The 27,094-nt window shown below is 35.9% G+C and overlaps 1 long non-coding RNA gene across 2 annotated transcripts; it reads right to left on the bottom strand.

Moving 5' to 3' along the window:
- Positions 1–1,754: 1,754 nt before the first annotated feature.
- On the bottom strand, positions 1,755–20,003 carry LOC131537730 (uncharacterized). 2 transcript variants are annotated; one of them, XR_009270372.1, is made up of 4 exons: positions 19,825–20,003; positions 3,205–3,293; positions 2,886–2,988; positions 1,755–2,483 (listed from the first exon to the last, which is right to left on the bottom strand). It is a non-coding gene; the product is annotated as an uncharacterized LOC131537730 (long non-coding RNA). The 2 variants fall into 2 exon arrangements; XR_009270371.1 differs by having other exon boundaries at positions 2,886–3,293.
- Positions 20,004–27,094: the final 7,091 nt, after the last annotated feature.

Here is a 27,094-nt window from a genome sequence, read left to right as displayed (position 1 = left end):
CTCATGATTATTTTACACTGATTTCTCTACTTCACAAATGTTGCTGGTATTGTTTACAAAATACTCCAGTCAGTATTTCTTAAGCTAGACTTTAAAGTTAATTCACATACAGGAACACATGATTTGGCTGCATAAAAGATATTGAATATTTGCACCAATATTGCCCAAGGAAAAGATGCAGTTCACTGAACACACATTAACCTTTTGTGACAAAGTGCCCCAATAACGGTGCATGTTGTCACATTACACGGGATAAGTCGTCACAGTGAAACCTGCCATTAAAAAGCTTGTTTTATTTTTATTTTTTCAGCAACATTAAACAATTCTGAAACAATACAATTGAATAAAGAGGATGAATGTAAAAGCCAACAAAAATATCAAACCATTTTATGGCTAACAGAAACTGTTACTGTAAATATTACACTGTATTAAATTAAAACATATGTAACCATCTGACATTTATGAAAAATACCCTTGTCCTGAGAACTCAATGTAATTGTAAATGGTATAGCTGACTTATTTAAATGTCAGTGTGGATTTATCCAACAGCGTTATCAGTACTAAGATACTAGAATTTTTAATTATTATTATTTATTTGTTTATTTTTAGAAGAGAAAACACACTTGTGTAATTAGATTTTTGACTCAAACTTTATATTACTGAAACGTTCTGCCTTACTAAAGCTTTAATGAAATGATTTAATGATTGGTCACATAATATGATCATGTGTATGACTGATACATACAAAGAAACTCTCCATTTAGGGACATAAAGAAAACACAGGTCTATAATCCTATAATGTCTTCTGCATGTAAACATCATGTTCTTCAACCTAAAGATTAGGATATGGAAATGTGCACCATCACAAAGTCATCATGTGACAAACACGCTGTGAATGAGATCCGCTGCTGTGCTGCGTCTGAGGAAATCTGCTCCCCTCTGCTGTGTGATTTATTTTTGTGTGTGAAGGATTTCTGGGAGGTCCATCATTACACTCAATGTCTCACACTGAGCAATTGTAATATGTACGCTTAATCACAATGAAATGTTGAAATACCATTAGCAGTTTAGTTTCTTCAAAGGCTGTTCAAGTACAACAGGACAATGAAGCTAAATACACTGTTTTTTTGTTTTGTTTTGTTCGATTTTGTTTTTTTCTGCACAAAAGCTAAATGACATGAGCCTTTAAAGGAATAGATTGTGTGTGCGCGTTTTTGTGACAAATGAGGACATAAATTTGTATAATGACAAGGGTATGACAAAGGCATTACAAGGAGAAGGTGACTTATCAGGACATTACCCCATGTCCCCACCTTTCAAAACGCTTATAAGTCACACAGAATGGAGTGTACTGAAAATCTGAAATAGCACAAAGTTTCCTGTAAGGGGTAGGTTTAGGTGTAGGGTTGGTGTAAGAAAATAGCACATACAGTTTGTACAGTATAAAAACCATTACGCCTATGGGATGTCCCCACTTTTCACAAAAACAAACGTGTGTGTGTGTGTGTGTGTGTGTACACTTACATTTGGGGTCTGTATTAAAAAAATAAAATAAAATAAAATAAAAAAAATGTAAGAAATGAATACCTTTATTTAGTAAAGAAGAAAATTTGACAGCAAAGACATTCATAAAAAAAAGGTTTCTATATCAAAATGCTGTTCAGCAAGGGTTTTCTTTAAGTTGAACTTGATGTAAAATAACCAAAACAAAAAATATATACAATTAAAACTACATAGACATATCAAAAAGACAAACCAAATTAACTAAAATCAAAATGAAAACAGAAAATAGCAATAAAAAACTAATTCAAACTATTAATAAAAACAATGATATTAAAATGTTTTCATCCTGAAAAAAAGTATCACAGTTTCCACAAAACTATTAAGCAGCACAACTGTTTTCAACATTGATAATCATAAGAAATGTTTCTTGAGAAGCAAATCAACACATCAGATCTGACACTGAAGACTTGAGTAAAGATGCTGAAAATTCAGCTTTGCATCAGAAGGATAAATTATATTTAAAACATATTTAAATAATAATAATAATAACTTACTTCAAATGTTCACAATATTTATACATTTTTAGTAATATTTCACACATTTCACATTTTCCCCCTAGAAACACAAAAGGAGAATTTTTGAAGAATCTTTACAGTTAGAGACAATTTTAACCAATGACATGGGGTAGGGGTGGGGCTATCTGTTTGTTTGACCAATGGAAGATGGGAAAAGTTTAAAGAAAAACAAAATAAAAAATTTGGCAGTGCTAGTTACATAGAAACTACACAACATGGGAAAAGAGCTTGGTTAAAGGGATAGTTCCCCTTCAAAACAGAAATTATTTCATTAATTACCCTTGTGTTGTTCCAAACCTGTAAGACCTTCGTTCATCTTCAGAATGCAAATGAAGATATTTTTGATGAAATCCAAGAACTTTCTGACCCTCTGTAGACAGCAGGGGTACTACCACAATCAAGGTCCTGAAAGGTAGTAAGAACATTGTTAAAATGGTCCATGTGACATCAGTGGTTCAACTGTAATTTTATAAAGCTACGAGAATACTTTGTGTTCAAAGCTAAAATAACTATTCAACAATTCTCCTCCGCCTCAGCCTAGGGTGCCATTTTGGAGAGCATCACGACACATGCGAGTCCTTTTCCTGCATGTAAACAATGAATGCACGTGATGCTGCTGACGTAAAGCACGCATGCGCTGCACCTTGTTTACATTCAGAAGAAGGTGCGGCCATGCATTGCGGTACTCTTCAAAATGGCTCCCCAGGGTGACGCAGAGGAGAAGAATTTTTAAATAATGTTATTTGATCAAAATCATTTAATCAAAAATATCTTAATTTGTGTTCCGAAAATGAACGAAGGTCTTACGGGTAATTAATGATATAATTTTCCATTTTTGGGTGAACTATCCCTTTATGATTCTTCAGCTGTTCTTGTTTGGCTTTCCATGGAAAACTAACAGCACACAGGTCTGGAACAACAGAAGGATGAGTAAATAAGGACATAAGTTTTATTTCTGGGTGACGTATCCCTGTAAAGCATGAATGATTGTAGAGGAAGAACTCAACCGGACACTTCCCTCCAACGGTTCTTCCTTCAACCCCACTGGCCTGACGAAGAGCCTCTTCATAATGCTACCCAGACTCCACTCAACCTTAACAACGTCCTTCAACTTCAATCCACTCACGTGTTGAATCGTGATCCTCTGCTTACAGTGACACTGTGATAATTGTCCCTGTGTGGGAGTCATCAGGCCCACTGATGCATCTGTTGCCACTGAAATGCCAAGCATAAATAAATACCGCTGTCATGGGTTATTGACCCCATGATGAGTGACTAGCCTACTAGGGAAGTATTAATAATTAGCAAGCAAGCATGTTAATTTGAGAGGAGAGGCTGTGTCTCAGTTCAAGTGATTAAATTCAAACAATGGATTTACACTTGGATTAATTATGATTAAAGGTCTTGGTTTTGGGGAAGACCGCAGCTTTAGAGGCTTAAATATTCATATTATTTTATATGTTCAGAGATTATGTTGAAGCATATGATGGCACTTTATGAAGGGGAAAAAAGGGGAAAATGCAGTAGATAATAGAATCATCTTTTCTTTCTTTTTTTTCTTTGGCGATGTATTGCAATTTGTCTTTTTTATTGTTTTTCTGAGTGTTCCCTGTTGTTGTCATCAGCAGCGGATTTTTATAAAGCTGGGATGTTCTCTCTCAGACACATACATCCATTTTTCTTTAGCTCATTTGATCCAAGCATGTTTGAGCTCTTGAATTGATCAAACAGAATTTTGGCACCCAAAAATCACTGTTTAAGCATATTTTATGCAGATAAACAGCAATTCTGGATGTCATCGAAATTAGTGTTACAATTAATTTGCTTCATTTTGTTTGTTGACATTGATGTTCTGCTATAGCTTGACCTTCAGACCAATAACAAAAAAATCACATGACTGCTTATCCAAACTTGATCAATTATGTCATATTTGAGCATGAACTTTCTGATATTGCTGCACAATGGAAAGTTACCATGCAACTTAGCCTAATTAATATTAACGAGCTAATGCTTTTGCATTGCTGTGACATTGGCTGGCTACACTTTTAAAACACAGCGACTCAAATGCACTAAAGAATAAAAAAAGATATTTTTTTCGTCCCCAGGATGACTACATGCTCCTGTTCACTGTGAACTCTGTCCTAATACAAAGTTCATTGCCCCACTTTGAAGATAAGCATTAGTGAGGCAAACTACTCTTTCTGAACAACACAGGTCACTGTTTATCCATTCAGTGTTTCACCCTAAGAAGAAACTATGAAGACAGTTTTGTTCAAACTTTAAAGAGCAAGAACGGTCAGACCACCCAAAAATCTGTGTCCATCTATAATTCATTTTCCCCCACAGTTATATAATATATTAGGAAGCTGTCAACATTTCGGCAGCTAAAATGTTCGCAGTCAAAAGTCCAATAACACAAATGTTTGTTTTTCACTAGCGGTGGATTTGATTTCATGCCCAGTAGGGGTATGCTGTCAAAAGAGGTCAAAGTGTTTAATGAAATGTTCAGTAGCTTTTTATAATCAGGTGCAGTCAAGTTTTCAAAAATATGCATACCCCAAGAAGCAGTGTGACAGCTAGTGTCAATCTCCTTGTTTGTATGTGTGTATGTATGTATGTATGTATGTATGTATATATATATATATATATATATATATATATATATATATATATATATATATATATATATATATATATATATATATATATATATGTGTGTGTGTGTGTGTGTGTGTGTGTGTGTGTATAGTGCTGTCAAATGATTAATAAATATTTTTGTTTACATAATATATGTGTGTATTGTGTATATTTATTATGTATAATATAAAGACACACACATACAATATATATTTTGAAAATATGTACATGTATTTACATGCATATATTCATATCCATATAATTTATACCATATATAAATATATTTAATATATAAATGTACAATTTTTCTTTGCATTTATACATGCATGTGTGTGTATATTTATATATACATAATACGCTGTACACACACATATATTATGTAAACAAAAACTTTTATTTTGGATGCGATTTAATCGTGATTAATCATTTGACAGCACTAATATATATATATATATATATATATATATATATATATATATATATATATATATATATATATATATATATATATATATATATATATATATATATATATATTTGGCTAGTAATCCAGTATAATGCAATGCTACAAATTGCTAAATTTATGCAAACACTAATTGCTAAAAGGTTAACCTTGCTATATATAGTGAAAACTGTAAATGGTTTAATATTGTGTTTGCACTTTTTTATAGTATGTGCACTGTGTAGTCAACAACATGCCCGGGTTAAGGTTAGATTCAGCGTAAGTAGCTACTGTACTTATTACCTACTTATTGAATTGTTGTAAGTACCGACATAGTATGCCCATGAGGACTGTAAAAAGTGCTGCCAACATCACGTTACACATAATTGCACTGTATATAATACTGTCAAATTTATAGTTTTAGCAAGTAAAAACTATGAATTTCCATATATTTTACAGTGAAAATAGTAAAAGTACATTCCCATAAGTCTCCTTCTGACATCACATTTGATTATATTTTATATACTGTAAATAACTTTGTTTCTTCTTATTTCTGTTATCAGTAATGCACATTAGAGTATTACCTAATGTACATAAGGCACTCTTTGGGTACACCTTTGTACCTAAAGGGTGAATATTAGTATCTCATATGTACCTATGGTACATATTAGTATAATTTGGAAGGGTACCACCCCAGTGGCAGCCTTTGTACCTTATTTTCTGAAAGTATTTATGTGAAAGATACCGTGTCATATGTGGTGTTTTGTCTTTGTGTGTATGAACCATCCATCCATCAGCTTTCTGTTGTACCACATATGGTGGTTTTTATTACATTTCAAGGTTAAAAATGTATATGGTTACAAGTTGTAAAATATACAGGCATCAATGTGCCATCCTGTAATACCTGAATTTCTACCACAGCGGCTGATTTTATTTACCATAAATTTAACAGGATATTTTTAACAAGGCACTTGTTCTAATCAAGCAGGCAAACTACTGGCAAATGAACCTATTACTCACTAAGAAAAGTCAATAATATTTCTCTCTCGTCCAATATTTTGGATAAACTCTGAACTTCAGCCAATGTGAACAGTAGTTGAGTGGGAACTGGCTATTCCCTGAGGTGTATTTTCTGGCAGGTCCAGCTGTCCAGACTCCCATGCACACCAAAGCCAGCAGTGAACCGTGAAAAAATGTGACTTCTCTCAGGCCTGATAAAAAGCTACTGGAGCCGTAAAACTGAACTGATCAGACCGAGGTGTCAGTAAATGAATGTCTTCTGTTTTTTAAAGGATTACAGAGTGCTTCAAATTGACAGCGGGTGTTAAAGTACGAGATTCCTCATAAATGGCGCTGAGTAGTTAAGAGTCTGAGCTAAAAATCCAGAACTACGCCAGTTTTCTCTGAAAATCCATCATCAGGTCTGAGCCATTAAGGATATTATGCTCAGTTCTGAAAGAAAAGGTTTTTGAATTGGATAAACGCTTCTTCCAAAGTCTTCCAGAGATGTATCAAATTGCTGAGGGCTTTTCAGTCATTCCCTAGAATAGGCAGATTAATCTACATTGTTCTTTGAAAAAGGCTATCTCATTTCTAAGGAAAGTGTGTTGCAATAGCAGCCAGGTAAATTTTATAAATGCAATTTTCAGAGACTTTGCTAATGAAGACATTATCATTGCTCTTGTGTCCAGCTTTGTTGTACACAAAACATGTAGTACAAGGCTCAAGTGCCACTTGAAAAATGAATCTGCAAAACAAAGCTTACAAATGTGGGGTTTTGCAATGATCCTTTAAAGAACCATTTTGGGTTCCCCAAAGAACCTTTCAGTGAACAGTTCTTAAAAGAACAATTCTTTCATAATGTGAAGAACATTTTATAGAACCATTTCACTATAAAGAACCTTTTGTGGAATGGAAAGATTCCATATGAATCATAAAAGTTCTTCATTTATTCAATAATGCCAATAAAAAACTTTTATTTTTCAAATGTTATGGGGTGAAATTTTACGGTGAAATAACGTTTTTGGAAGTGAAAAAGAATGTAAAATTTGCAGGGAAAAAACATAGACTGACTGCGACCTTTTCAAATGGGATGTTTTTTCTTTGAAATAATTAAGCTGTTTCTTAGTTTATTCGTATCAGTTATGTTTATTAGGGTTATGTTACATCTAATGTTGTTAAATTAATGTTTATTGCATATTTCAGTTTAATGAGTCTCACCATGATGGTGTTTATTGTTTGTGTGAATGACACTGTGCACCTTCTATATATGTTATTATTTAAAAACTGCTTGTGATGGGCTTTGTTTCATCATGTGACTTTCTCATCACCTTCTGCATTTGGTGGTTATCAGTGCATTACAAAGGTACAAAACAGATTTAAGTACTTCAGCAGTTGGTATATTAACATTATATCAGTTAATGATATTATGGTATTTAACTGTAAATTTAAGTAAAACCTAAAATCTTGCTACTGTATTTTTTACGGTAGAATTCTGGCAACCACAGCTGCCGTTTTTTTTACCATAAATTTTACAGTATTTTTTTACAGTGTACATTTACTCTTTGATTCCTGTCATTTGCAGTCTTTCTTAGATTCTGCAGTTTTGTCCATAGGCAGATTTATTATTTATTTTTATTTTTTTATTTAGTTTCTAAACTCCACAGAACATTGTCCTCATTTGCCTCCACAGCAAAGAAATCAAAAACTACCTTTGACCATCAAGCACATCCCATTATTCTTAAGTCACACCACATCGTGTCATGTGGAGTTCATTGGAAACCTCAAATCAACAGAGCCAAAACTGAGAGCCGGAATTTCAAAACTGTATGGAAATTTCAGTTGGAAAGATGCATGGTCACAATGATCTTTTTAGTTCTGGCACTGTAATGGAAGTGTAAGTGGCTCAGATTGTCCAAACAGATGGTAAAATACACAGATAAGAGATCGCTGGAGGAATGAAAAATAAGTGAATTCTGTTAAGTGACTAAGTGCTGAAACTCAATGAGTGTAGAGTTATATTTATAAAGCATATACCAAGATCCCCTGAGAAATTCACCTCCTGTGGTGAGACAGATAACAGGATATAATGGTCTTCATTATGTTCTTCAACTGCAATTCTGAAAGGTGCTGCCAGGGGGAGCTACTGTACTAAGCCGATGCAAATGCCATCCAAACAGGTCTCGAACAGATATACAAGTCACTAAAAACACAATATATTTATTCATTGTTTGGAAATGACGCAATTTTTTTGTGCATTGGGCCAAAGAGTTACAAAATTAAGCCAAGCTGAAAGTGATTTCAGACATTTTCTTAACACGCTCTCTTCAAACCCTTTACTGCAATGACATGTCAACCAACCTGACAGGCAGAAAACTGTCCATTTCTGTCCAGGATAAAGTTCTTAGGACATGCATTTTCAGTGATATATATCTGGTAGTGGGGATTACATTAGTAAAAATAATTAAAAGCACCTTGGAGGCAGTAAAAATATGCCTCTACAGGCATTCATTTTCTTGTCTTGTTGCCTTGAGAATGCCAATAAAGAGAAAAGCACAAAAGCCAAGTGTTGGCCAGACATCAGTTTTTAATACCTCAAGGAAGCCTGAATAGTTTTATCAATGCCAACTGAAAGTTTGAAAAAAGGAGCCCTGGCAGAATAGGATAGTATTAAAATGAATCTGTATCAAAGGCCAAATAATGCATTTACTAAACAAACTTTACCAGATTGTAACACATAATTTACAAATACATTTGTCTCACAGCACGTCTCTGGAAATAATTATTCTCCACTCTGTAGCCTGGCCAAAGAATGTGTCTTTTATTTAAAACATTGGCAGATGAGCAGCCCAACAACAGAGCTCAACTTAACACACTGAAAAGAAAGAGGACTCTTATCTCTCTCTCTCACACACACACACATAATATGAGTGTGTGTGTGTGTGTGCACGTGCGTTGTTGTGACAAATGAGGACATACATTTGTATAATGTCAAGGGTATGACATAGGTAACCTTAACTGGTCTATCATGAAATATACATGCAATGGTATAAGCAACAACAAATGAAATAATGTACTTTTAAAATCAGCATTGAAGGAGTGTGTAAGTAGTATGTGTGTGTGTGTGTGTGTGTGAGAGAGAGAGAGATACAGTATATATCTGGAACATTGGGATCAAGAGACTAAAACACAAAGTAAATTACAACTATATCGGACCATAAAATCAAATTATGAATTGGAAGATTATCTCCAGAGTGTCAGAGACACAAAGCAAAGACAGATCCTGACCAAGTACAGGCTCAGTGAGCACAGACTAGCCATTGAGACCGGCAGACACAGAAAGAGCTGGTTACTCAGAGAGCAAAGGGTGTGTGCTCACTGTGAGACAGGAGAGATCGAGACAGAGACGCACTTCCTCCTTCACTGTCATAAATACATATCCATAAGAAACCTCTACTTCAACAAACTCACCAACTTAATAAAGAACTTTACAGCCATTAGTGAAACAGAACAAATAAAGATAGTACTAGGAGAGGGACAGACAGTAGCACTGGCTGCGAGATACGTGTGGATGTGCCACAGCCTGAGAGACAGCAGGTGAATGTGTGTGTGTGTGTGTGGACATGCCACAGCCTGAGAGACAGCAGGTGAATGTGTGTAATGTGTGTAATATGTGTATTACGTCTGACCTCAAAGTGTTTCCCTACTGTCTACCACAGTGACCCTCAGCCTTGTGTGTTTATATGTTAACTGTGGTATGAAATGTTCACATAATAAGTTCTTATTTGTTACACTGTTTATTTAAGTTTATATTGTTATAAGGTTTTTATTCTATTATTTTGATCTTTTCATTGTTATTATATTTCTCCACATATATTTCAAGCTTTGGCAATATTGTATTTTTTACAGTCATGCCAATAAAGCAATATTGAATTGAATTGAATTGAATTGAATTGAATTGAATTGAATTGAATTGAATTGAATTGAATTGAATTGAATTGAATTGAATTGAGAGAGAGAGAGGAGTCCTCTTTCTTTTCAATGTGTTAAGTTGAGCTCTTTTGTTGGGCTGTATATATACACACACACATATACATACATACATACACACGTGGTCAGAATTGTTGGTACCTTTGGTAAATATGATCAAAGAAGGCTGTGGAAATAAATCTGCATTGTTAATCCCTTTGATCTATTATTAAAAAAAATTATAATTCATAAAAGTCCAACCTTTCATTGGAGAACAAGAATTTAAAATGGGGGGAAATATCATTATGAAATAAATGTTTTTCTCTAATACACATTGGATACAATTAACGGTACCCTTTTATTCAATACTTTTTGAAACCTCCATTTGCCAAAATAATGTAGGAGTTTTGGTAACACTTTATTTCGATAGTCCACTTTAGACATTCTAGTAACAGTAAGTAACTTTTTAACTACATGTCAACTAGCAGTCATTAGAGTATTAGTAGACTGTCTGCTTAATAACTTTAACACTTTATTTTGATGGGTCCACAACATACAACATACTGACTATGAGAAACTTTGCAAGTATATGTCAACTTATTCTACTGACCCTAAACCTACCCTACTGAGAGTTAGTAGACATGTAGTTGCTAATTAATGAGAATTAGTTGATTAGTTGATGTAGGTACAAAGTTACTTATAGTTAGTAGAATGTCTAAAGTGGACTATCAAAATAAAGTGTAACCAGAGTTTTCTCCTATAATGCCTGATGAGGTTAGAGAACACCTGACAAGAGATCAGAGACCATTCTTTCATCCAGAATCACTCCAGACCCTTTAGATTCCCAGCTCCATGTTGATGCTTCTTCTCATTTTCTACAGGGTTCAGGTCAGAGGACTGGAATGGCCAGCAGAAGCTTGGTTTTGCGCCCAGTGACCCATTTTTGTGTTGTTTTTAAGGTTTGTTTTTGGATTATTGCCCGTTTGGAAGATCCAAACATGGCCATTATAACATTTCTAACAGAGTCAGTCAATTTAGATTTTTTTATCTGTTGGTATTTGATAGAATCCATGATGGCATGTGTCTAAACAAGATGTCCAGGACCTCCAGCAGAAATATAGGCCCACAACATCAAAAATACAGCAGTATATTTCATTGTACACATAGGGTACTTTTTATCCATGTGTTCACCAAACCCATCTTGAGTGTTTGCTGCTAAAAAGCTCATTGTTTAGTTACATCTGACCATAGAAGCCAGTCCCATTTGAAGTTCCAGTCATGTCTGACAACTGAATATTGTAGGATCAGAACGAGTCAGACAAACTAAGATTCGATCAGAACATCGAAACATGAGGAGCCGAAATTCCAGAAAGCCCAACAGGACGTCGTAAATCTGTCCATGGTACTCTGGTGCCATGAGTCTGGAGCAAGCCTTACCAACAAGCCTCTTTCACAGAACAGTTTGCAACATTAAGACAAAAGAACACTTATTGGTAAGTCCAACGCAGGAAGGAGATCGTCAAATTTGGGGTAAATAATCAAGATTAATGGTCAAAGAGATGGCCATCACATTTGTTCCACGAGAGAAATCACAAGCTTCTTTAGATTGACTTTTCCCCCACACATAGAAGACAAAGAACCAGACTGAAATTCCTCTGTCCAAAGAACATGTGTCTGGTCTTCACCGAACATATCCCTATGTCCTACACAGAGACTTTCTTTTTCATATGCACATAAAATCATCCTAAAAGGACATTGCTAGGCATAACACTATATTATGTATGTAATCCACACATTAGACTATCATGTTTTAAGCACATATTATGTATGTCTTTTTAATAACTATTGAACGATTTTAAGGGTTATTCGTGTTTGGTATGTATGAGTTTGACAATTCTAGCTTGAAACGTTTCTTCCAATTGATTCTTTGTCAAATGTATCATATTCTGGTTATAGAAATCACATCCAAAAGTATACTTTGCAAGAGTGTGTAAAATTCAGACCATGTGACCAGATAACAAACTGATTTATGATGGAAGGAACAACCCTAGCTAAGATAATAGCCTATCTAATTGGTCAAGACACCAGATGGGATGTGTCCAAAAGCCGAGTTTAAAACCTCAGGACACCATCAAATCTTGCCTTCTCCCTTCTTCCCTTCTCGCCCTTTTCTCTTCTTCTTTCGGCACTGCGTTTTGACGCTGCTTTTTAGCACTCTTTGAGTGTGCTCTGGCCTACAGGCCAGTTGCTACTTAACACCACGATGAGAAGAAAAACCACCTAGTCTCGTTACATTTCTTTCTTTCTTTTATTTTAGTTTATTTTCCGTTGCGAGTTTCGTGTTCTCAGTTTAAGTTTTGCCGCCACGCCTTGTCTCCGAGTTCAACTCGAGCCTGTGACCGCCTCAAAACTTCAACCAGACCAACTCTGCATCCTCAGCCAACGCCCAAGACATCACTTCAACGACTACTAAACTTCCAGCCAATCACCAACTTGGGAAACCCCTTTCCTGCAACGACCACGACAACGAAAGGGAATCCCTGTAACACAAAGGCAATGCAAGCAAGTACCTCCAGGTCTAACTGAACTGGCGCATTTAATATAAATTTTAGCCTCATTGAGAAACTCAATGTGAGGGTTAATTACGTGATTGATGGTTGTTCAGGTCTATGTGATAGCACATATTGCTATAAACTTGGGATTTCACTTTCTCATTCTCTAAAATCCTCCTTTCTCTCTTTCTGCAACGTATGAATGTGTGACTGCTTGTGTTCATGTGTTAGATTAGTTTATGTCTTAGGTTTATATAAATAAAGTCGTATTTATATTTAAAAGAGAAGTATCTTGTGTTTTGTGCTTACAAGTTAATGTCTTAATCTGCCGATCTTGTTACTGTGCTTATTAATAATGTTTTCACTATATTTTGGATTTTAATGTCCAGTGCAGAATTAATGTTATACGGCTCATTCAGTGAATCGCCGCCGACTCAGTGACCAGCCGCAAAACAGTGATTCTGTTCAAATTCCCTATAAAATCATAAATGATTCCCTTTGAGCTAAATTAAATTATATTTATGTATCAAACCCTACAATATGCTGGAGATTGTTTTTAGGTGAAAGCATTTTCGTTTCTTGATTTATTTCTTGAAGCCCTCCCAAACAACATGTGGTGATGTAGGTACTTTTTGATCATTTTTTAAAGGTTTTCTGACCCCTATTTTCTGCAATTCTCCAGCTGTGATCCTTGAAGAGTCTTTGGCCACTGAAACTCTCCTCCTCACCGTGCATTAGGACGATATAGACACACGACTGGAAATTCGTAATTATTGTCCTGATGGTGGAAATGGGAATTTTCACTGCTCTAGCTATTTTCTTATTGCCACTTCACTAATTTGTGAAGCTCAATTACCTTTTGCTGCATATCAGAAGTATATTATTTGGTTTCTCTCGTTGTGATGGATGATTAAGGGAATTTGGTCTTTGTTTTCCTTCCTATTTATATTTCTGTGAAACAGAAAGCCATGGCTGGAAAATTTCATGGTCATAATCACGCTGGTGTGCTCAAAATTGTAAATATGAATGGGAATATATTTCAGATATATTTTACTCATAAGAATTTCTAGGGGTAATTGCCACAATTACCAGTAATTGTGTCCAACTTGTATTTGAGAAAAACATTTATTTCATAATGATATTTCCCCCCATTTTAAATTATTATTCTCCAATGAAAGCTTAGATTTTTGTGATTTAAAAAAAAAAAAAGATCAAAAGGATTAACAATGCAGATTTATTTTCACAGCCTTCTTTGATCATATTTTCCAAGGGTACCAACAATTCTGACCACGTGTGTACACATTATATATATAATAAATTAGGGCTGCAACAACGAATCGATTAAATCGATAAAAATCGATTACTAAAAGCGTTGGCAACAAATTTCATAATCGGTTCGTTGTGTCGCGCGACGCGGAGACGTTTGATTATTAAAAAAAAAAAAACTTTAGTTGAGCGTGGAGCGGAGTGAACACACTCGGTCTCTCTCGCGCACGGATGGTAGCAGAGTTTGGCGCCTCATAAAAAAAAAAAAGTACAAAAAAAAAAAAACCAGCGGAGGTAGAGGAAAGATACATGGCGGAGGCAGAGAAATCCGTGCGACCAAAGTCATCCAAGGTGTGGGAGCAGGGCGGCGTTTGCGTATGGCAGAGTATGGCACAGTCAGGTGCTGTGAAAAATTATCCAACTTGAGTCGCTTATAATTCGTTTTTATTATTTTAAATCAGAGAGTTTTAAAAATAGTAAACCAATGATAAGCATTAAAATAACTTGTCAGTAAAACTTCGTAACGCCATTGGATCATCGAGCTCTCAGCGAGACCTCGTAACTTCACCCCGCCTCCGTTCAGATTGACGCGCGCGCACAGCCTGGAGAAGATGAGATCTCTGCTTTTTCGCAATGCAAGGGTGAATAAATAATTGGTGTTTGAATAGTACAGCGTTTTCTTTACTCAAACACTATGTCAGTAAAGGATAATGTTTTTGTGTGTTTGAAGAGTGGAGAAGAATTAGTTATTTGCTGTCTATATACGTTTTAAATATCCTGTGCATTATGTGCATAAGCGCTTAATTTGAGATTTTGGCCAAGTGTATTAAACAACAAGAAAAAACTAAGCGCCCATATAGCTGCAATCAAAGTTATATAACCTGTAAAAGTTGATGAAAGCATAATGCACTTGCTGCTTCAGATAACAGTTACAGCCGTTCTAATGACAGACAAAACACTCCATCTCCGTCATTCCCAGATAGCAAAATTTGTCTGGCCCATCTCTGGGCCACAACCTTGCTTAGCTTCTGGCCCAGTTCTGGCTGGGTCCCCGGCCCGAAACTGGCCCACACACTGAAAACCGACTCAAACAATTTCCTCTGGCCCAGATGCGGCCCACGCCCTGTAAAATGACTCTTATTTATTGACGTGGCCCAGATCTGGCCCGCATACTGTAGAGTGACTTCTATTATTTTATGTGGTCCAGGTCTGGCCCAGACACTTTAAGCCAGATCTGGCTGAGATTCGGCTTGGTCCCCGGGCCGAACGTGGCCCAGAAACTGCTAAATGTAATTCAGCAGTGAAACACAAATACAACCATTTAAAAACATTAAAAAGGCTTTAATTATAAAATTACCAAATACTTTAATATAAATATGAACAACTGCACTACAGTATAAACATTCACACTTTTTAAACCACAAAGTAACAACTAAATTATATTTACTGTATATTTTATATATGAAGAGTTCATTTGCAGAAACAGATAACTTCGTTTTTAACAATTTTTAAAAATCATGTTTTTTCATTGTGCATTCCAATTAATCTCAATCAAACTGCATTCAGGTTATTTTGATTAGGCAAAGAATAACTAATAAATACTAGCTAACTAACACAAAACAAAAACACAATAACAAAAAACATGATTTTTAAAAATATTTAAAAACTGAGTTATCTGTTTTTGCAAATAAACTCTTCATATATAAAACATTATGTGTCATAATTCAGTTCAGTTCTTATCAAATGGTGTCAGTGCAGTCAAGTCAGTAATATTGCTGAATATTAGGTGTCTTCAACCAAGCAAGACAAAAGGCAACAGTGACAAGGAACCCAAACAAGACAGGGCTCAGTCAGGAAACAGTCTCGTCTGGCCAAACGAGTGAATGTGGTGCGATTATTCCAGGCTGCATCACAAGTCAGATTGTGGATTGATATCATTCAGAATATTTCATCCAACTTCTTCTGCATGAAGTAATATCACGCTAGCAGGTGAAGCTGGTAAAAAGGGTCTGCGCAGAGGGCTTGTCTGGTTCTTGTAGTCTTTGCTGAGGATCTGTGCTGGGGCCATCAGTGAGGTCTTCACAGGGATCTGTCATCTAGCTGACATGGTCTCCGCTGACATTCAGGGATGTGTTGTGGTCGTTCCTGGGTGCAGGTCCACCGTCTGGTCTGGATACGGCTGGATCAGCTGATTACTGTAACCTAGGGATAAGGGTGAGACAGTATATAAGCAACTAATATAAGCATTGATGTCATTCTTCTTACAAATTAACAAGTACATTAGATATTATAGGAAGTGTTGCTGCTTACCCTAATTGGTGCAGCATAAAAATCCTTTAAGAGATTTGAATTATAGAAATGTTATTGTGTGTCATGTGTATGGAAGGTTAAAGAGATGGGTCTTTTAAACTCACAGAGTGTGTCTGCCTCCTGAAGTCCTCACTTCTGATCAGCTGGAGCCACCTCTTCAGTCCCCTTGACCTCCATTTCAGCAGCATTGGCTTGAAAGTTTTTTCCAAATTGCAGCCTTGAAATATGTATAAATATATATTGTAAGGTAATTATTTAATCTTAAGCATTACAGTTTTTTACAATCATTAGAACCAGACCCAGAATTCGCACCTTATAAGTTTGATGAATGTTCATGCAGCAGCTCAGAATTTCTGTAAAAAAGAAAAGTCAGATTACATAAAAATTTAATCTGAACACTATATATAAATTTGTTTGCTCATAATAATCCCCACCACAGTAAACTAAGTATGATTTTAATCACATCACACGGCATATCTATGCTTCAAAAGTTTTCATTCACTCTAAAAACTGAACCTGCTCAAGTGCAGCAGACAGATTAGGCCTCTATTGAAGAACAAAAGATGATGCACTTACATTTTACAGCTCTCTCTCTACGTGTCTATAGTGTTTTTCTCTGTCAGAGCTTCCCACACGGCAGTGTTACCACAAAATAAATATTATTATTAAATTCAGATTGCACATATTGAATTATCTTAGCAGGTGTAATGCTACAACAGCGTGCTCAGTTTGATTCACAAACAAATGACTCATTTGAATGGTTAAGTGAATCAAATCAGAGAGTCACTCGTATGATGTTTATGGCGCCAGCAGCGCATGATTCAATAGCAATCACTCGTTGAAAAAGACGAATCGAATGAATTCTAGCAAACAAAATAGAATTTAACTCATTAAAATGTAATTACCTAACATTATCGTGCACTGGATACAGCTCATCGGTTTTTCATATTAAAAAATTACATATTGTTTTCCTGAAGAGACGGCGCCTGACAGTTAGGCCTAACGTTACTCATCAACACTCAACATATCCGGGACCGAACGGTTTTTCTGACGCTATTATCATCGCAAACCTAACAGAAACCATCTAAAACCTATACTCTTCGTGGCATTTAAACATCAAACAACACTAGATTGATCATTAAATAACTTACCAGTTTGCATCTGAAGTATTCCTCTTAAGAACTGTGCCCGCCGAAATCTCCTCAGGATTAACCGCCAAATCTTTCTCTCAGCGGCTGATCTTCATTCTAGCAGCGGCCGCGGAAACTAAACCAACTCGGGCAAGGTGGAGACACACACAACTACACCGAAAAGCGGACCTGCCGCACGTACAACAGCTTTCAGCCGAGATCGGCCCAGAGAGAAAAAGCAGTCTGTCAGCCAGAAGTGTTTTGTAGAGTCGGCGCGGCTCTGGCCCATTATCTTCTCACCGACGTCGTGACTGAGCCGACAGTGCCGCATTTCAGCCAGAATCGGCCCGAGTGTGGGTTCTCTGGTCAAAAACATTATTAACTCCATTTGAGCTTGATTTTCATATAATGTTAAGTGCAAGTGTCTGATACAATACCCAACCCAATACCAACGCTAACGACGCAGTGTTGTTAAATTATTTTATTTAATTATTTAATTTAATTTTTTGCACAATGTCAATTTTGCACGGTGTCGCACAAAAAGTGTGCAGAGGTAGGTATTTTTATGAGAGCAGGTTGGTATGTTTGTATGAGAGAGAGAAGAAAGAGAGAGGGCCCTCTTTCTTATATACATTAAAGTGCAGAGGTCGCATGAAAACAAAAGTATTTTGATTACAGAATTATTTAAAACATATATCCAAAGTCTTGCACAGTGAGCACATCTATGAATATTTGATGGTTTTTAATGAAGCCAAACATGCAATGAAATTATGTTTTTGTTGCCAATTATATATTTATTTATTTTTCCAAATGCACGTCAAATGTTTTTGTTTTCTAATTTACCTACACTGCTGTAATTAATTACATAATTACATTAAAAACTCTAATCACAGCTATTAAATTGACAAACTTAAACACAGTAATGCAAGGTTTTTTTGTTTTTGTTTTTTTTTCCCAGGCCAAACGAATCCTGAACTAAGGTCATGTCGGAATAATGTGCATTCATAAATGGGCTCGGCTGGTGCAAATGAGCGTGTATCAACATGATTTCTAAATATGAGGGATAAACACTGCGTGTTCTGGATGGCTTGGTAGAGGGGCATCAGGGCTTTTTGCTCTAATTATTGTGTTTTCACAGCACTGAAAATCTAAGTGATTTCTCTGCCTCTTAGTTCCAGCGTACTCTGCAAGCTTCAACGCAACCTGTCATACAATCTAAAGGGAACAATTAGTTAAACTAAAGAGTTTCATTGTGTTGATATTCATAATGCAGACCCCCTGCGGTCTGTAACATTAGTCAGTACAAGGAAGCATAAAGAGCTGTTTTTAGATGGATGGTTTCATTTATTAGATCAGTGGGTTTTTGGCACATATCTTTTGGGAGGAGGATGAGGAGGAGAATCATAACCAAAATAGCTAGCTGTTTATGAAGACAGAAAATTTCCATTTGTTGCCATCAATGAGATTTAAGAATGAGCACACACAAAGTTTGTGAATGCTGTGTATTTTTATGCTTATTGCTTGATTAACTTAGTGATCAAAAACTCAAAAGTCAACAGAAATTACCAACTCTCATTGAAAAAGAGCAACGCAATGTTTGTCACTGTAAATCACTGCCAGTGTTAAGTGCCTTAAGAAGGCAGTGGACAGCTAGGCAGCTCACTATTGAAAAAAGATCCACAGACTACTTTACACAGATCAATGCCAGACTGATTCATCAGGGCACCATTAATGTTATACTGTTGAGCAATAATCAGTTGCACTGAATCCTCATACCTTTAAAACGTTTAAGTGCATCATAATTCACCCTGTGGTGTCACTGCCTTCTTACTACAGCAGTATAAGAACAAGATAGGGTAGATTTATATTATATTAACTATCAGTTATTAAAGCTAATACATCAAATGTCAGTATCCCTAAATGTCAGTATAAATCATGATTTTAGCCTATCCCACCTTGTGATGCATTATCATAATTTTGACAAAAACTTGTAAATTCAAATCTAATTTATTATAGCAAAAACAAATTTTAATTAGAATGTAATTTTAAGTGAAAAGGAAATAAATATTCAGCTGTGCATTCATCAAGCTAACTCGTTCAGTCATGTTACCCACATAATTAAAATATCAGCTAATCTCTTTCTATAATTCATGAGAAATATAGATTTTTATTTATTTGATTTAAGTCTGCAAATCAATATTTGTTACTTAAAGGAGTCATCGGATGCTACATGCACTTTTACAAGTTGTTTGAACGGAAATGTGTGTTGGCAGTATGTGTACACAACCACCCTATAATGATAAAGATACACCTAGTATTTTTTTTTTTTTTTTAAATCTGGTTAAATCATTTCACCTTTCTCAAATCGAGCTGACCTCAGATTTTCCCACGATTGTTTGATTGACAGTAGCGTTTCAGCACAGACTGGACTGGTGTCTTACCTTAGACCCGACCTGAGTGATCTGTCCATTGTTGCCAATTTAGCGAATTTGTCGCTAGATTTAGCGACTTTTCAGACCCCGCTAGTGACAAATCTAACGACGTTTTGAACAACCCTTAGCGAGTCTCTGTGATCACTGGTACTGCCGCAATGGCGCGAGGTCAGCACGCACACACCTCTTTCTCTGCATCTGCTCTGTTCAGCGAGCGGCTGAGAGGAGCAGCGCCTTCAGTTAAAACACATATTATGTTGATTCTCTAATTTTACATGCAAATTTAGCTGAAATCACAGCACAAGAATTGTCTGTGCCTTGTCTTATCTTGTGTGTATTATTTGATTTCATCAGATGACGGCTCAATTATAAATTAGGATTTTTGTGCAGACTTCTTGGAAGAAATAACTTGTGTAATCTTAAAGGGCTGCGTTTAACTATTAACTATTTCAAATTTATTTTGTTGACTGACAACAGAAACAGCAAAATATGTAAAGGAAAACAGTTTTATTGAGAATTTGGCTGCATTAAAATACAGTAGGAGCACAGAGAGACAAATAAATGTAAAAGGCAATAAGACGCGATGACGTCATGAATATGCAAATTAGCGTATGACATCATCTAGCGACATTTGGCGACTTTTCAAACTGGCTTTAGCTACGTTTCATTGAAAGAAATTGGCAACACTAGATCGGTCATCAGTCCGCCATTGTTTCACCGCTGGAGAAGATGCAGACAAAAATATCTCCAAAGCTATTGAGGTGTTTTGTTGTTGGATGTAATAATGGACATAGCAGTCATCATTCACTCCTGACATCTGGGCCACTGAAGACGCAGTGGATTACGTTTGTTTCTGAAGGGAATGCTCCCCTGATCTACCTAAATGTGTCTATCTTTGCGCGAATCCTTCGTGATCCAGCTTCACCAACAGAAGAAGTGAGTATAAGGTTTTTAAATGAATCTTCTTATAATATGCTAATTAGAAAGTTTCACGATGAATGCAGCTAAAGTAAACAGTCCCTCAGAGAGCGGTTCGGAAGAGAGGAGCGGGGTCAGCAGAGCTCATTTGCATTTAAAGAAAAATGCAACGAAATGGTGTAAGAATTACAGAACCTCAGACACTTTGAACTTCTGAGATGGACAACACCAACACGGTGTATTAACATACAGACATCTGTTTCCACATCCCACTGAGAGAAAATGCAGGAAAATGCCTCTCTCACATATGCATCAGTTCCTTTTCATCCCCTTCCTTCCCCTCACCCATCCTTCCCTCCACTCTGCTTAGAATGGTCAATAGTAGATTGTAATGTTCTACATGAATGCAATGGGCTCATTCTTACAAGTAGTAAACTAAAAGGAAAAAAAGATCCTAAGAGTTTAGAGATATTTTGCACACTGTAGAGGGCGGGTCAGTTTCCAGTGGTTTCTATGCAAAATTACCTTTTGTCCCAAAAGGTGTTAACTCGGTCAATGCAAATTCCAATCGTTAGCTCCTGTCTCCATCTCGGGGGATGTGGGTCTTGGTCTGGGGTACTTAAGGAAATGTTGCAAAAGCAGTGTGGTGTGTCTCTATACTTCACACTATGGATTTCTATAAAGTCAGGTATGCATCTTTTACTCGTAGATTTATCTTTGAGAAATCAATGTTTTGTATTGATATGATTTGATATCTCTGAATTGGCTATGTAATTGACATAATACATATTTACCTGACTGATAATAAATTGTAACATTTGATCTTATTCTGTTTTACTCTGTAATTATTGACTCTAGTAGAATACGTTGTATCCTTGTTAACGACATGAGCACCTGAATGAACAAGTAAATATAAAGTAAAGAGTCACTAGAATAATCAAATATCAGAAGAATACTAATTAGAAATAGACAAACAACCAATTTGCAATTCAACCTAAATTCGAGGTTATAATAAAATGGAGTCAGATTAGATACTAAAATGGAGTCAGATTTGAAGTTAACCTAGATTGAATAACTTTGAAAAGGCCGAACACGCAGGAAACCTTCACCCACGATTGGATACCGTCCTTGAACCAAATTTGTGGACCTTACAATGGCTTGCTCTGAAAAGAGCTGTTTTTGATAGGGTAAAAAAGGTGTTTTTTTACACTACCATTGAGAAATGTTAACCAAACTATGTAACAGACTTTTCATTAAGACCCTAATGAATCATATCAACTTGTGGAAAATGTGCATCCAATGACCCCTTTAACTTAATTTAGGCTAAATCTGCAACACTGTCACTTACAATCTTTTTACCCATGCTGACAATATTTTTCCCTCTATTTCATTCAAAACTCATATAAAATACATTGAACAATGGGTTTCACTTTATTTTGATGGTCCCTTTAACACATTATATTGACTATAAGTAATGTTGCACCTACATTTCTACTAACTCTCATTAGATTGTTAGTAGTGTATTAGTTGACTGGTAGGGTTAGGGTTAGATTAAGTTGACACGTTCTTGCAAAGTTACTTATAGTCAGTAGAATATCTGTTGGGAGACCAACACAATAAGGAGTTAGTAGATATTAAGCAGACAGTCTACTAATACTCTTATGAGAGTTTGTTGAAATGTAGTTGCAACATTACTTAGTGTCAACAGAATGTTCAAAAGGGACCATCAAAATAAAGTGTTACCGAAAAATGAAAATGAAAAAGGAAAAATAAAAACTCATAATAAGCACCTCCATGCACTGACCCTTTGTTAAAAAATATTAATAAATTTTAAGAGTTTCAGGCCCTATTCTGTACTCTATTTATAAAAAGTGCGAGCCGCTGATGAATTTTGTGCCCATCAGAACTTGTGTAATGGCATGAGACCACCAGAGTTCCTATGAATGATTCAGCGCTCATGTTATTCACACTTCTGTGCTCCTGAACTCAGTCTAGACAGCTACCATTGTTTTACCAAACTAGACAAATCCATCACATGCACCATGGCATCAAAATGCAATAGGGTACAATGCAGTGTGTCACTGACACTCACATTTATTTCAGTCTTTCATCACGCTTAGCGAGACACATAGAAATGAGGAAATGTGTCTTCTGACCCATTTTATCTTCTACTGTTTCTTCATGCTTTCTTCTCCCTCCTCATTATGACTTTTAAATTAAATAAATATTAATACATGCTTAATCTGGTCAAGAAACGCCCACTCAGACAAAAAAAAAAAAAAAAAAAGGAAAAGTGTGTCAGACTAACACAAAAAGCAACCAACCAGCTTGTTGAGTTTATATAAAATAGATGATATCAAAATGAAAGTGAGCCATGGAAAATGTTAATTCTAACATCTAACCCATAAAACAGAGGACACGCATTGAGTCATTGATTCTATGAGGTGGCGACAGGTCTTCTGTGGTATCTGGTCCCATAATATCATCAGCAGGTCCTCCAGTTCTTGTACATTGGGGTGGTGGTGATCTTGCGCAAACCTGCTTTTCCAAGTCAAACCACAAATGTTTGACTGGGTGAATTTGGGTGAACCATCATTTTCCTCGAACCATTCCTTGATTATTCTGGCAGTGTAGCATGGCACACTATCCTGTTGGTAAAGGCCATCACCGTCAGGGAACACAGTTGCAATGAATGGGTGCACTTTGTCCACAACGATGTTCAGATACCTGACAGAATGGGAAAACTGCTGATTTATCAGAGTTTGATAAAGGGCAAATTGTTCAATACAAGGCACGCCATTTCCGAGATCAAAGTTTCAAGGCACCGGACAATCACAATTTGTCCTTTATCAAACTCTGATAAATCAGCAGTTTTCCCATTCTGGCACCAAACATTCTACAATCCGAAAGCCGGTCCTTGGGTGGTATATATATCGCTCTGTGAACTGCACCTGCATCACCATTTGGTTGCCAGATGCTCTAGACTGGGGGTTGTCATAACGGACATAACGGTTCAGTTCATGCAGTCAGACGATGAATACAATCGGTCGTAGGCGATCAGTTCAGAAGGGGTCATTCACGGTAATGCAACACTAGCCGGGATTCCATCCAAAAGCTGCGACTTTAACTTATGCGCAAAATTGGAATATCACATAAAACATTTACAAATAAGCACCGTATTCACGTCCTGCTAAACTGGCACTAATTATCACTAAGAAAGTAGAAGCCATTGAATATAATAAATTTATTATATAATAAATTGCTTGTGCCTCAGAGCAAGCAGACGAAACACAAATGCGGTCATTGCTTTCGGAGGTGGATGCCTGCTGTTTGGGAAGGCAGTCATGTAAGAGAATTCTTCTTTGATGACAGACTTTGGTCGGACATTTAAGAATGACCATAACAACATTTCAGACGCTGTGCAATGCAATCGGTCCGCAAGTTAGTCAAATTATACCTTCCAAGAGTGCAAAGTTACATTATTTTTTTTTGATGAACATGGAGGAATTTATTCGCAAAATTTATTTCCATCACCCATTATTCGCATTAAGCCTTTTTTTTTTCTCGCACAAGTCAAAAACCACCTCATATATATATATATATATTGCAACAGGAAAGAGCAGAAGAAGAGATGATTTAGGCACCAACCCCAAACAAGAATGGCGAGTTTGGAGTGCACACCAGGGCTTGAAGAATCACCTGCTTGTTTTGAATCAGCAGTGTGGGAAAGTTTTAGGTTCTAGAAATGCTGCATTGCAATCATTTCCCAAAACGTGATTTGTGTGGATTTTTTATGAAGTCTGTAAACAGGAGAAAATACTGTACCAGGCAGATCAAGCTCACTGTTCACAATGCTTGAAATATAAAAAAGACAAATATGTGAGGGTTTATATAAATGTATCTCTGAGAGGAGCTGAATGTCTTCAGAAATGTTTCGATGGCATTTTCTTTTCCTCTTGCCTCCATATAATGCATATTAAAGTAGTGTTTGTACTGTAAGTGCAGCTGCTTTGTTTACAGTGGTAACCAAGGAAACTCTATATTGCTGCTGTTCCATAAGCGCCACCTGCTATCAGAGAATGAATTTGCATTTTCATTCATTCAGTCTACTGTTTTTGTTTTGTGCAGGTGTCTTATGTAGCGTGATTTCACAAATCTAAAGTGAGACCATTTTGTTTTTGCTTTTAATCTTGAAATTATACAATCTAATTCAAACCAAAAACAACTGCTCATGCTACATTTATGCAGCACTACTGTCTGTTCAAAATAAATAACTGTACAGAACTTGTATCAAAATATGACCCAAAACCGAGTTACGTACCGAACTGTGACTTCTGTGTTCCATTACACACCTATAATGCAACGGATATTTGCACTAAGTGTAGAAATTTCTCAGTAAATTGTTCATTAACATACAATGAGCACAGTAATATGATAAAATAAGTCATTTATAAACATTGGCATATATTATCATCTGATACATCTTTGAATGACAAATTTCAATATTACCCATCGTTTTCCTTTAAAAGATCACGTAACCTATCAGATATGCTAATCAACTCAGATTTAGTAAGGAGGAAAAAGTCTGCTTTTATACAAGGATGTTTTCCGTGCAGAAATTGTGCTGCGTGCCAAAATATAGTAAATTGTAGACAGTTCATATGTCCAACAACACGAAATGCTTTAAAATTATATCTTGTATTACCTATTCAACTTGTAATGTGATCTATATGTTAAAATGTCCTTGTCAAAAAATATACATAGGTAAATCATCGCGTCAGTTGAAATTACAAATCAGTGAACACAAATCAAGTATAAGACGACAAGACATAACTTCTTCAGTAGCCAGACATTTTAATGAACTGGGACACGACATCAAACAATTGGAATGTATGGGTATAGAGGAAGTTGTTGGATCACGCAGAGGATGTAATATAAATAAAGAATTATTGAAACAAGAAGCATTTTGGATCTATAAACTTAAATCACTTACTCCAAATGTAATATTTTGTGGAGTTGATCTCAAGTATTCAGTGTGAAAATAAGTGATTATTAATGACGATGTATGTCTGCCCTGCTAAAAAAAAAAAAACAATAGAAGCCCAATATAAACAATCACAGAAATTCCAATGGTTTCCATTAAAATACCATTATGAACCATTAGCTTTTTCCAGTAAAACCATTACAAAATTCCTTTTTGTAGTGTGTTTTGGGCATTTTTCCAATAGGGTTTAACATCCCACCAATAGAATCCATCACATACCAGTAGACACCATTATAGTTTCCATTAAAACCAATAAAATTCCCATTATAACCATTAAATCCATTACATTTTCTATTGTGTTTTTGGGCAGGGTGATGATTTTAATCATTGAATTTTCCATTGTTATAAGTAGCCTATATACTTTATACAAGAATGATAAAAATGGAACCCGAGGTAATTTACGTTCAAATAAGAGGTATTGTTGTGCAGTGGTGGTTATGATAATGGGTACGATATTTAAATGCAAGTTGTTTAATATTGAAACGGAATACGTAAGCTTTAAATGAATGAACATTGGTAAATGAACGATGACGTCAAATGAGTAATTTAAAAAGTGGGTGGAGGATTATTGTTTAACACACTGAAGAAGGCCTTTGAGCTGAAACGTCTGTGTCCTTGTCCTATTGGTGATAAATGTAGAATAAAACGAAAAGAAAAGACTGTTTCATGTGAGTGCAGATCATGGTTTCGTACTATAACTTCATTTTAATTGAAAATAAATGCCTTTCCGATGCGATATAAGATTTGAAAAGGGAGAAAAAAAGTTCAGCAAAAGGCAGGTTCGAACTCGGGTCGATCACTTCAAAAAGCATAGGCCTTACCATCTGCGCCACTGAAACTGATGTTAAGTAAGTGTCTTTTTTCAGTCTTGACTCTTCCAATCAGACATTGGTGGGCGGAGTTAGTGTAAATAGCCTCTGCCAACAAGGCGGGCTCTTTGCACTTAGTGTAAATATACACTCCGTAAAAGGCAATTTAGCACATTTGCATTATATGCATCATATGAAAGTGAAAAAAGGCTGTAAAATAAAGGCTTTAAAAAAAAAAAAAAAAAAACTATATGGCTTTGGCTTGTTTATGCAAGTTACTAAGCTTATTCAGAAAATTCCAAATTCATTAGCATTAGATATTCAAATGTGTATGCACATTTCTGAATGAGACGTACATTTTTCAAAAGAATTTCACATGTGTGTATAAATCTTTCACTCATTTATTACTGAATGAGACCCAGTGATTCCGACAAATATGAAAACAACAATTCTAACGTTCAACAAATGCATTCAGGTGAAAGAAGGCTAAAATTTCCCAATTCTTATC

Source organism: Onychostoma macrolepis, chromosome 03 (genome assembly GCF_012432095.1).
Source record: "Onychostoma macrolepis isolate SWU-2019 chromosome 03, ASM1243209v1, whole genome shotgun sequence".
Lineage (NCBI taxonomy): Eukaryota > Metazoa > Chordata > Actinopteri > Cypriniformes > Cyprinidae > Onychostoma > Onychostoma macrolepis.
Note: the sequence above shows the minus strand (reverse complement) of the source record. Positions and strands in the feature narration are given on the sequence as shown.